Below are 12,561 nucleotides of genomic sequence, written 5' to 3' on the forward strand. Positions count from 1 at the left end.
ACTAACCAAGTTCTCTTTTTAAAAGGACTCTACTTGGTTAGAGACCACACAGAAGCTCAGTAGAGCGTTCTTCTCTGCTGAAGCTGTGGTCTTTTAATGCCGGAAACAAGGCTATCTTTTACAAGGCTTTATAGGAAAATTTAAGGGTAGAAGTTGATGGAAGGAAAAATAATACAAGCTTGATAATGAAAGATAAGCTGTAATATTTCTAACTGCAAAGAAGCAATATTATGATGGTAGGAAATTGCTGGGGATGGGTGCAAACTAGAGGTTATTAGTTCATGGACAATAGGCGTAAGTGCTCATAAATTGCTCCTATAGAGCAGAGGTACTTGAAGGATTGTAAGTTTTGCTAATACTGATAGAGACTGACTGCTGCGGCTAGATGGATTGGAATGTAATCACCTTCTCAGCTGAGAAATGATGTTTTAAATATGCATTTGAAAAGAAGATTTGCAAGCATTTTAAGATAAAATACGTTAATATGAATATGTACTTAAAAATGGATTAAAATGAATTAATGCAAAGACAGGCAGATCTATAAGTGAATATTTATAGAGATAATAGATTCATATTTCCTCCATGTTGCAAAAAGAGGATTCGTGCTTGACTTTATCAAGTTATAGGTACATTTATATTTGGCCCTCTATCTCTCAAATCAAATCAAATCAAATCAAATCAAATATTTATTACAGTCAAATACCAGTACAAATAAAAATACTATCTAGTTAAAAGTTCTAGAATAAAATAATGACAAATAACAAATAAAATTTATGTTGAAATCATAATTTAGCAGCCTATCTATCAGTTGTACATAAACAAGAACAAGGCCTAAGCTATAATGAAATATTGATCTTTAGATTGTGAAAGCCTATTGTTATTAGGTACTAAAATACAATGGTAATAATATCAATAGATTTGGTGCATTAATTATATAAAATGGCTTTAATGGATTATTCATTAAGTTCCAGAAAATCTTTAGTGCTGCTGTGCAGAATCTAGTTAACTGCTGTTCTGACCCAGGCTTTCTTAGAAAGCGAGAAGTAGAGTCTTGGTCCCAGCAAAATACCATTTATTTTCAAGACTGCAAACAGTCTTTCAAAGGAATGGTTATCAACACGAACCTTATCTGGTTTGCAGAGCTGCCAAATAACTAGTTTCCAAATGCAGGGCAAGGCAAAACTTGGCACAGAGTCTCTTATAGTCACAAACAGAACTTTCCACTCTTGAAACAACCAAATGAATGAATTGTTTCTTGTAAACGCCCACTCCCCGTTTGTTCCTCTTTTGTTTCCTATGGGAGGGGCCAATCACCTCCCAGGTGTAGCTTTACTCCTAAGTCGACCCTGCTTTCTTAGTTGTTCTTGTCTTCTGGCAGTTCTGGGCATGCACACACTGGGAACAGGCTCCATATGTTCCTCTGCCTCACTGCTGCCTAGCTCCCCCTCTGCCTGCGATGCAGAGCCCTTGACTGAACTTTCCTCAGCCCCCAGGACTGGCCCATGTTTCTCCCCACCCTCCTCACTGTCCAACACTCCGTTGACTACCAGCGGGCCACAACAACTGCACTGTGACTATGATCCATTTGTCTTTAAGCAGCCACTGAAGATAAACAATATCAGAATGACCAGGGTACTTATTAATTATTGAGGAAATAAATTTTGTTCGAATGTTTCCATAAAAAGAGCAGCAAAGAACAGGTATCCACCTCTTCAGAATCACAGGGACAGAGTCTTTCAGCCAATGGTATCCCTTTATATTTGCTTTTCCAGGACAGCTGAGGGGAGCACATAACATTGTGCAAGCGAAAAGGCTTTCTACTGACTCACTATCTCTAACTGGCTAAAGAGATATTCTGTTAGTATATCTAACAGAATCTGGAGCCAGAAACAATGGAGCTTTCTCTAAGTCTGCTTGCCTGTCTATGCCCTCTCTCCTTTGTCTCAGGGTTTATTTTGCTGGTCATAGTCCAACTTGAGTTTTGAGGATGGGATAGAAGTTTAGTTTAGCAAGGTTGGACTCAACAGCCTTGATCCATGAAGAGGATAATTTATCTTGGACAATTAATGGTGATGAAAGAAATGAAATTTTAGCCACAGATTTAAGCAAGCTATTCTTTTATCAATCTTATCTCCCGGCATAGGGGTGCATTTGAAACACAAGGCATCTAATGAACAGAACAGATAGAATAACAGAGTTGTATTGGAAGGTCCTTGGAGGTCTTCTAGTACAATCCCCTGTTCAAGCAGGAGACCCTATACCATTTTAGATAAATGGCTATCTAGTCTTTTCTTTAAAGCCTCCAGTGATAGAGCATTCACAACTTGTTAAGGCAAGCCGTTCTACTTGATTGTTCTTACTATCAAGAAATTTCTTCTTAGTTATAGGGTGCTTCTCTCCTTGGTCAGTTTCCATCTGTTGTTTCTACTTTCTGGTATTTTTGGAAAATACTGTAGGTTGACCCCTTCTTCTTTCTGGTAGCCCTTCAAATATTGAAATGCTGCTATTATGTCACCTCTAGTTCTTTTCACTAAACTAGAAAATTCAATTCCTGCAACCATTCTTCATATGTTTTAGCTTCACATGAAGTATTAGTACTTTACTTGAGGCTGAAACCTATGAACAATGGTTGCAGGGACTGGGTTTGTGCTAATACTTCAAATGATTTTGATTCTATTCCTCTGTTAATGCATCCTAGAATTGTGTTGGCTTTTTAAACTGTTGCTGCACACTTCTGGATCATATTTAAGTGACTGTCCATTAGAAGACCAAGATCCCTGTCACAGTTACTGTTATTGAGCCAGGTTTCACCTAATCTGTACCTATACATTTAATTTTTCTTGAGAAGGTGTAAAACTTTACTTTTCTCTACATTGAGTTTTGTTTGTTAGATTAGGACCCAGTGTTCAAGTCTGTTAAGATCCTTCTGGATCTTCTGGAGTGTTGGCTGTTCCTGCCAGTTTAGTATCATTTGCAAATTTGATGAGTTCCCCTTCTACTCACTCATCTAAAGCTGAACTAAATGAAGATGTTGAAGAGAGCTGGGCCTAAAAGGAAACCTTGGGGTATCCCACTGCTTCCTTCCTTCCATGTAGATATAGTCCTAAGAGAATGTCTCTTACTGTCACCAATGAAATAAGCTATATTGAATATTGCAGTTTACAAAGCAGTCAAGTTTATATTTGCATTTAGTAATATAGTTGCAAACTAAATGCAATATGTTTATTACTCCTTGAGAGAATAAATGCATGTAATTATATTAGCAAAGGAAAGAATCGTAGGCTGCAAAGAATTCTAGAGTACCACTCAATATTTTAATGATCAACTGGCAGATCTCTTATTGTAATATAGACCTGAATATCCTGACTGCAAAAAATCCTCCCTACTTGGAACTGCTGTATACTCAGTTGCTACCTTAACAGCCATTAGGTCCTTGGTTAGGACTTGAACTGTTAAGTTTTTACCAGTCCCAGATTGTGAATTGAATTGAAGAAGAAGAAGTTAATGATGATGATTATTAAAGTACAGTAATATACAAAGCTTTATTTTGAAGGTATTCGGGCTACTAAAATAACAGATAAAACTGAACAATTCTGAAATATTAAAATGGAAGATGTTCAAATGCAGTGACTCAGAATAACTTGTCATATTGTCTCATATGATTACAATATATAGTAGATATGGACCTTTGGTCACAGATAGCCCTAGAGCTGATATTTAACGAGCAGCTAATCAAATATACACACTTGATGGTATTAACATTCCATCCTCAGAGCCAACCATAGAGAGTTCTAAAAGTATGGATTAAATAGATCCCTTCCAGTCAGGATACCAACCTAGTTATGGGAAAGAAATGACACCAGTTGCTCTGATAACTAATATTCAGGACTTAAATGCGGAATGTGTATCTCTCAATTTTAATAGACTTCTCAGTGATGTTTGATATATTAAGCAGTGTATCTTCTGCAAGGGTTAAATGTTGGAAACCTTGTATTGCAATGTGACCTAAGTGACAATCCTTTTTTGTGGTAGTCTCTATGGTTTAGAGCAGGGTTTGCCAACCTTTTGGACCTCAGGGACCACTAAATTCATAATTTTAAATCCCGTGGACCACTAATATGAATGTTTAAAAAAGATAAATAGTATTTAGTGCAATATAAAAATGGAAATTATTTTTCTACAGACCCCCAAAAGTTTCTCACAGACCACCAATGGTCCGTGGACCACTTGTTGGTGACCGCTGGTTTAGAGAACATGCTTCCCTTGGAAATGTTTAGCTCTTTTTCTTGAATTTCACAAACTTGTAAAATCTATTTTATTCTAATACTGTATATATTGGGATCTAGTTCACTATGTGTGTCCATTTAGCTATTCTTTTAAAAAATTACTATTGTACATATGCTGTTCTGTGATGCTTTGCAGATCCACTGAATTTTAAACTTTCTTTCAGCTCTCAGATCGTGATGCAAACATGTCATATATTTTTCCCCTAAGTTTCCCTAAGTTTACAGCATATACAAACTTCATAAATAAAAATAATGCATTAAAATAATAAAAAGTTTTTGCAACCAGCTAGGAGAGGAAAGACGACTAAGTAAAATGGTAATGCTTGAGTATTATATAATTATGTATACTTTATTGAACCTGTTTTATTTTTTCTTTCTTTCCATTTTAATATGTATTTTGTACTTACACTGCATATATTATAAAATCTTTTTTGTTGTTTTTATGTTTTGTTTATGATATGAAGTGACCTTACAGCCCATTTAATAATACAAATTCCACCATTCTTTACCACTAGCTGTTATGGCTAGAACTAATGTGAGTTCAAGTTTATCCAAGCCTACAATATCCTTGAACAAATACCACAATAAACATCCCTAATTTATAAAATAGCTAGATATGTGTAAAGCTAAATTAAGGAGCCTACAGTTCATTGATACATGTATTGTGTAGAAGGTCACAGATTCAATCCATAGAATTTTCAGATTAGAAAAAGTATTTCTTTGAAACATGAATAGTTACTTTTGGTGTTATAGTATTGGATGGATCCTTTTATTCAGTATGAATCTCAATATTGTTTTGCAAGGAAACATTAAAACAGATAATTGCCATTCACTTTGCAATACCTTCCCCCCCCCACCCCATTTGTGGAAAAATAAATCTGGACTGTTGATTGTGCTTTGTTATTTTTGGCTGTTTTTTTAAAGAAATGAAGTTGAGTACTTTGGAAGTAGTGGGAGTTATATTTTAAAATGCAAAGCAGCATGGAGCAAGCTTTTTAAAAAGGCCAATGAGTTAATTGAAAAGTGCTGCTTAGACTTTCATGTGCCAAAGTGGCATAAATCTAAACCAAAGGTGACAAGCATACAATGATTACATTTCTTCCCTATTGGTGTATCCTGCATTGAACTATTTATTAACTGGAATGTGAATGGGCAATGAATGGCCAATTTATTTGTTACACTGAGAGATGTATTACAACTGCCTTAAGCATTGATTTCTTTCTTTCTCCTATTCTTGCGGGGTATATATACACACAAAGTAGCAATAATATGGTGCTTCCTTATCAGATCTTGGATATTTCCTGAGACTGTCTGCAACCATTAACCCAACATATTATCTGACTTTAGTGATTAGTACAGGGCATATCAAATTGTATTGATGGCCAGTCTTTGGTAAGAATAGTGAGCTGAATTATTGGGAGGTAGATCTTGCTGACTTTGTGATACAAATGATAATATTATGCCCAGACTGGGAAATTGCTAATTTGTCATTTCTTTCATGGGGTAGTCAATGATGTGATACTAATGAATGGGGCCCATAATTGCATAATACGGAATTGGAGTTTTCTGGGTATGGGGAAAATTATCTACGTTCCCTTTTGTTCATGAAAGCTATCTTTACAGAATGAGGTAAAGAAACTGACCACTGCATTGGCTATGCAGTGTCACTTGTACATGCTTCTCTATCTTAAAAACAACCTAATTCCATGTATTTTAAGACAGGATTGAGTTACGTAGGTGCCATTTAATCAAACTAAACTTCTGAATAAACTCACTTTGACTCATCCCAAGTTACATCTTGTAAATCTCGAAGTACATATATGTCAAAACATGTAACAGGATCTAGTTGATTTTGTCTTTAAAAAGCTGACTATGCTGAACTTTGATGGAGGACCAGAAAGAAATCTAGTTTATACATTAGTGTGGAAAGTTAAAATATTAGTCTGAATAAAGCAGTGGAATTCCATTTTGCTAAGAAAATTGTATGTGGTCAGAGTTGAGCTTGACAAGAGAGACTTCACAATCCATATTCATATTCTGTCATTTGGAAGGGAGATTGATATACCACTACACACATGTGGTATAACCTTTAAAAGTGGCATCCTTGAATTATTGTGTGAAATGGTTTGTTTATTCAGCCCTCTCAGGATTCTGTCAGCTTCCCCTTCTGCATGTGAAATATAGAGTTAATGCATATTTGTTGACAGGAATCACTTTTTTCTTGAAAGCAGGTTCTAAGTCATAGAATTCATAAAATAAAACATATAGGTATTATATATGTCTCTATTTTACTTGGTGATACATTATTTTAAAGGTGACTTTTGGTCTTTTCTCTCTCTCTTCAAATTACATAAAGCAGGGAAAGATAGCTATGTTATTTTTTTAGCCACTGCATAGGTGAGATTTTAAACATTCTAGGTTTAGAGGGTGGGAGAGTTAAGGTATAAAAAAGTTGGTGTGTATGCCTTTGTAACTTTTTGAGAGGAAGGAAAACACCAAATCTCATCATCCTAGAATCATATGCCACATGCCTTTGGTTTTCACTGATGCAATTAAATAATGTTCTGGACCACAAAATGGGTTTAAGCTAGGCAAGCTTCATGTGGCTTACAGATTAATTAACCTTCACATAAGGCAAATTGAATATGAAGTTTAAACAGTACAATATGAATTTGAGAATCCTTCTTGCCAGGTTGTTGCCTTTTATGTGTTGAATTAAAAGTTCTACTATCCAGCTGGACTTTACAGTTTAAAATTACATTCTCTTTCATTGCCTGTAATGGAACCAGTGTGGCGACACAGGGGCTCAGCAGTTAAAGATGCTGAACTTGTCAGCTGGAAAGCTGGTATCCTGGGTTTGAGACCTGAACGCTGCACAATGGGATGAGCTCCTTTTCTCACCTCAGTTCCTGCCCACCTAGCAGTTCGAAAGCATGCAAATATGAGTAGAAAAATAGGTACCACTTTGGTGAAAAGGAACAGCATGCTGGCCACATGAACATGCTGGCTCTCTCGTCTAAGAAACAGGGATAAGCAACACCCCTAGAGTTGGAAATGACTGGACAGGGGAAACCTTTACCTTTTTGTAATGGGAACAAAATACTTAGTGGAGTGAAAACAGTGATAAAGAAAAGAGATACCAAATATAAACTTTCCACTGCTGTCCTGGGAGCTTCTTAGATAAATCCAACAAAGCATTAGATTTGATCTTTTAGACAGTTTTCTTTTTTCTTTTTCTTTTTCTTTCTTTTCTTTCTTTTTTCTTTCAGTTTTATTTTTAAAAGGAATCCACAATCTTAAAAATGAACTAAAATAATTAGAGTTGTATATATAGCCCGAAAAATAAAAATAAAAATTGACCAATTGGCCTCATCATTGTTACCGTACAATAGACGAATGATTAAAACATCAAATAAATTGATCATAACACTGCAATCAGCCTTTCCACTAATAAACCAAGAAACAAAGAACTCAACTAGCCAACCTAAGAAATCAATTATTTGAGAATGTAAAATAAAAAGGAAGTGCCTGCTTTTTACGTTAAAAAAATAGTTTAGAAAATTAAATAGTGGTGAATAGAATTGGAACGGAAGTTTCATGGTCCCTTTGGAAACGTGCATGCTCTTTTGACTTGATTGCTTTTAATACATAAAGGAGAACTGAACAGGGAAGGAAATATCCAGGTGAATTTTTCTGTTCACATCATCAGCTTTATTTATTTATTTATTTACTTACTTACTTACTTACTTACTTACTTACTTACTTACTAGACTTTAGTATAGTCTTTATTGTCATTGTACAAAATAAATACAACAAAATTGGTTAGATTTAGATGGTATCCCCATCCACGGGGCAGAAGTGTACTATTCAGATAGGTTCAATATTAGTCATGTTTTTGCTATGGGAGATAGTAATAAGTGGATAGTAGAAGGTGATCAGGAGAAAGTATTAATAGAAGAGAAAAGATTATGACAAGACATTGTCTATCTGTGATTTTGAATGGAGAGAAAGGTAATGAAAGAAGAAGGAACATCGAGCTGGAAGAAAGAGGAAGGGGGAAGACAGGAAGGCAGAAACAGATGCCACTATTTAATCTTCTTTTTAACCCCTATGGAACTCCAGAAGTGAGTAACCATAAGAATGACTTCTTCTTCCCATGACCACTGCTGACTGGAATCACTCACCAAGGAAGGAGTGGAACTACAGCAAAGCCCCCACTCCCCAGACCCTGCAGATAGTTCAGAACAGATCATAGTGAGAACATATCTGTTTCTTCCTCTATGTCCCAAAAAAGGTCATCCACTAGAGCCATGAAGGTGAACCTATGGCATGTGTGCCACAGGTGGCACATGGAGCCATTTGTTAGGGCATGCCAGGCATTGCCTTGTCAGCTCCAGTGCGCATGTGCCCGCTGGCCAGCTGACTTTGGCCTTCTTTTTCGCCCTCCGGTTTTCGGCGAAAAACCACCCAATGCGCAAACCGGAAGTTCAGGAATGGACTTCCGGTTTACGAGTTGGGCCATTTTTCGTTTTCTGGAAGCTTCAGGAGGCTTCACTGAAGGCCCCAGAGGGCAAAAAACAGCCCTATGGAAAACCAGAAGTCACCATTCTTGAACTTCTGGGTTGCCCTTAGTGCTGTTTTTCAATGCTTCCAGTTTGGATGTCAGTAGTATTTTGGTTGATATTCCATAAGAGGTACATATACTGTATATAGTTTGAATCATTGGTGTATAACTATAGACTCCAAGACTCCATACAGGCCTTGAAAGCCTTGAGTGTGACTTTCATGGCAAATTCAAATGTTGACATCAAATTGTAATTTTTAATGTGACATAAGATGAATTATTTTCTTCTTCCAGTCAGTTGTTTCCAATTGTAAGTGACTTCCTAGACAAATCTCTGCAGTTTTCTTGGCAAGTTTTTTCAGTAGTGATTTGCCATTACCTCCTTCCTATGGCTGAGAGAAAATGATTAGCCCAAGGTCATCTAGCTGGCTTTGTGCCTAAGGCAGGACAAGAACACATGCTGTCCCAGTTTCTTTCCTGATGCCTTAACCATTGCACAAACTGGCACGCAATATATAATTATATATAATTATGCATTTTGCAGACCTTCACAGAAGTTTATTGGCCATTTGTAGAACTTCTACTAACAGAAGCTGCTTGGTCATTTTAGCTTTCCTGATAATTGAGATATGATCTAATGCTGCTGGGGTACTGGCTATGATAAGTTTGAATTAATCTTTCAAATAGAAAAAATTGATCTGTATTTGATCTTGTTCAACAAATAGCAGCTTTGTGACTCAAGGTTTGTGTATTTCATCTATTTATTGGCCTAACAAAAGAAAACATTTGAGTCAAATTATCTGTTTTGTAGACATTAAAATATAAAACATCCACCCTAAATGAAGGTATGGTGACACTAATAATTAAAGCCTTTCAATTGACTCCTTTTAATCAATTTTAGTCTGACCTTAAATGTTGTTGGTCAGCCCTTTTCTTAAAACTACTGATTATTTGGAGAGATTAACTTGGCAATTACTCGTTGATATCTCTAATGGTCTATTCATATATTGTCCCTTTCTTGTTTTTACTGCTTTACTTGGAAAAAGAAATGCTGAATACTATATGATATACTCCCATTATTAACAAGAAAAGACACCACAGTGATTTCTTTACCAGATTTTTTTAATATCTTCTAAATAATACAATCCTATAGAAAAAAGTTGCTAAACAAAATCATTAAGAATAACTCTGAACATTTGAAGAAAATTACTTGTTAATTGCTGGACATTCTCTCATTTTTCATATTCCTGAAATTGCATAAAAGTATTTTCTTTCTGCATCTCTCTGTTCCCAAAAGTGATACCTCAAAGCATTTATTAAATAACCTTATAGGGGAATTAATTATATTGTAATCAACCATTTAATGCCAACAAAGTGATCTTTTTCCTTTAGAGTTATTTCACTGAGAATATGAAATTCTATATCTTCCATGCGTGCTTTATTTATTGAACCATGTTTGAACAAGATCATCTGCTGCTTTTCATTGATGGGAATTTCGGCTGGCAGCATTTTTAAAAAGTGGAAAATGCTCAGTTATCACCCAACGTGAACAGGATCAATAATGGGTTAGTAGTGGCTGATAATTGCAGTCGCTCTTATGTACAAGCGCTTGCATCTTCTTGAGTGACTCTTATCAATCCATTGTCCACCATCATCTGATAATTAGACCAAAAATATAGTGGAAAATTATCCCTTTTTGAATCAAGATTGTAAAAAAACATTTGAAGTAACAATTTAAAAAATCTATTGTTCCACTTGGGCTAAAAAAAAAGCTTTGATAGCTGAGTAATAGTATAGGGGTCAATCTGTATATATGAGAGGGAGAGGGAGGGAGGGAGGGAGGGAGAGAGAGAGAGAGAGAGAGAGAGAGAGAGAAAGATCTGAAAATGCTTCAGAAGTTTACAAATAAATGAAAAACAACAGAGATAACTATTTCTTTATGACTAGAAAAATAGTCTATGTTTGGCTTTCTTAACATGCTGTGTCAGGATAAGAATGAGAAGTTTCATCACCTGAATTTGTCCTTCAGCTTTGTCATTTAGTTATACATTTTTTTCTTGGCTCTCCTTGAACCCCATACCTTCCTCAGATATAACCAAGCAGAGGTTTGGCAGCTATTTGTTTTCAGTTTTTAGTTTAGTTTCCTAAGGTGGTACAGGGGAATCCTGTCCATTGATTGTGATTTACACTGCAGTATGACTTTATCCTAGCTTGAATTAAAGGCCACTAAAGTCAATGAGACTGATATCTGAATAAGATCATAATATTCATTTTCCATATGCCACAAAGTATTCATTTTCTGTTTATGTGAGCTTTGAAAAATCTGAATAAAATGAAAGAAAATTGATACTCTTGGGTTATTTTTTTTAAAAAATTACATTTATTTTAAACATTTTTAACCTAGTTTTCCAGGATCAACCAACACTTTCTCTAGAAAGAATTGAGGTAGGTTTTGCAAATAATTCTATTACTTCCAAACCACAAAAGATTATCGTACAGGAATGTGACTGGTATTAACGGAATTCTGGGTGATACTACTCAAAGGACAGTTTTTTCCCAGTTGCCACAACACTTGGCAAGAAATCCTTGATTGCTCAACTGTTCAGGAAACCTGACCATTAGATCTGCCATGCAGATCTACTGAAGGTATGTAAATGATAAGAAAAGCTTTCATTCTGATATGACATGTGAATATGAATCATAGTGAATCATAGTCTAGGGGCCTCTTTTAGTCTGGTCTCCAGTGTTCTACTCTCTGTGTGAGCAAGGGAGCGGTATTCACATTCTCCTTCACACAACCAGGAAAACTTCTACTCTCATTTAAGGAAACATAGATAGGAGACTGTTCTGTCCCCCCTTCTCCGCTCATTAACAGACGACAGGCAGACAAATTTAAAAGGAAAGAACTTTATCAGTTCTCAGCTCAGACTGGCTGCGAGCCCAAAAATAAACATAAATCAAGTCTCTGACCAGATAACAGAATACAAAACAAAACTCTTACAAAGCAATGCACTTCTCCAAGTGTCTCCTTGAATCAGGGTTACAGAAAGCAAATCACTTCTCCAAGTGTCTCTCACAAACAAACCACGACCGAGGATCAATGAACATTGAACGTTGACTCCTGCAACCAGGGCGTGGCACCATCCGTCCTTTTATCACCAGAAAACGCCACAACTAGCCCCAGCTGCATTGTTAATCTTGCATCCTGAAAAGACTCACAGCAAACTTCTGCTGAGTCACAGCAGGAGACCATTTCTGACATTGCCAGCCAACATGAGGCAATTGGGAACAACAGATGTGGACCTTATTGAGGTGTAACATGTGATTATGGCTCTAACTTATTCAGTTTTAATAACAGGAGCATCTAGCTGGATAAAATTAAGGAGGAAGGAAACTTTCTGTTTCAGCTTTGACATTATTTTTCAGGGCTTTAAACTATCTAGGACAGAAACAGAGCAATTTTAAGTGCAGTTGCAAGTGATAACTGAACCAATGGCAGTTGGTCTTTTAGCTGAGCTTCAGGACGAATTGTCTTTTCCTATGCAGCAGTCTAAGTCCCTTTCTGCTAACATGCTGTTAAGACATGTAATGCAAATTACTGTAAGTCCAAAATTCTAAGCATGGTTTAATTCTTATAAGGATGTAAATGCAACTTTTAAAAATGGAAAGTCCTATTACAATGACATTAAGTGGGTTTAAAATTATTAGTTA

Source organism: Thamnophis sirtalis, unplaced genomic scaffold, assembly GCF_051295495.1.
Source record: "Thamnophis sirtalis isolate CommonGarterSnake01/CBP01778 unplaced genomic scaffold, rThaSir2_p1.2 scaffold_12, whole genome shotgun sequence".
Classification (NCBI taxonomy): domain Eukaryota; kingdom Metazoa; phylum Chordata; class Lepidosauria; order Squamata; family Natricidae; genus Thamnophis; species Thamnophis sirtalis.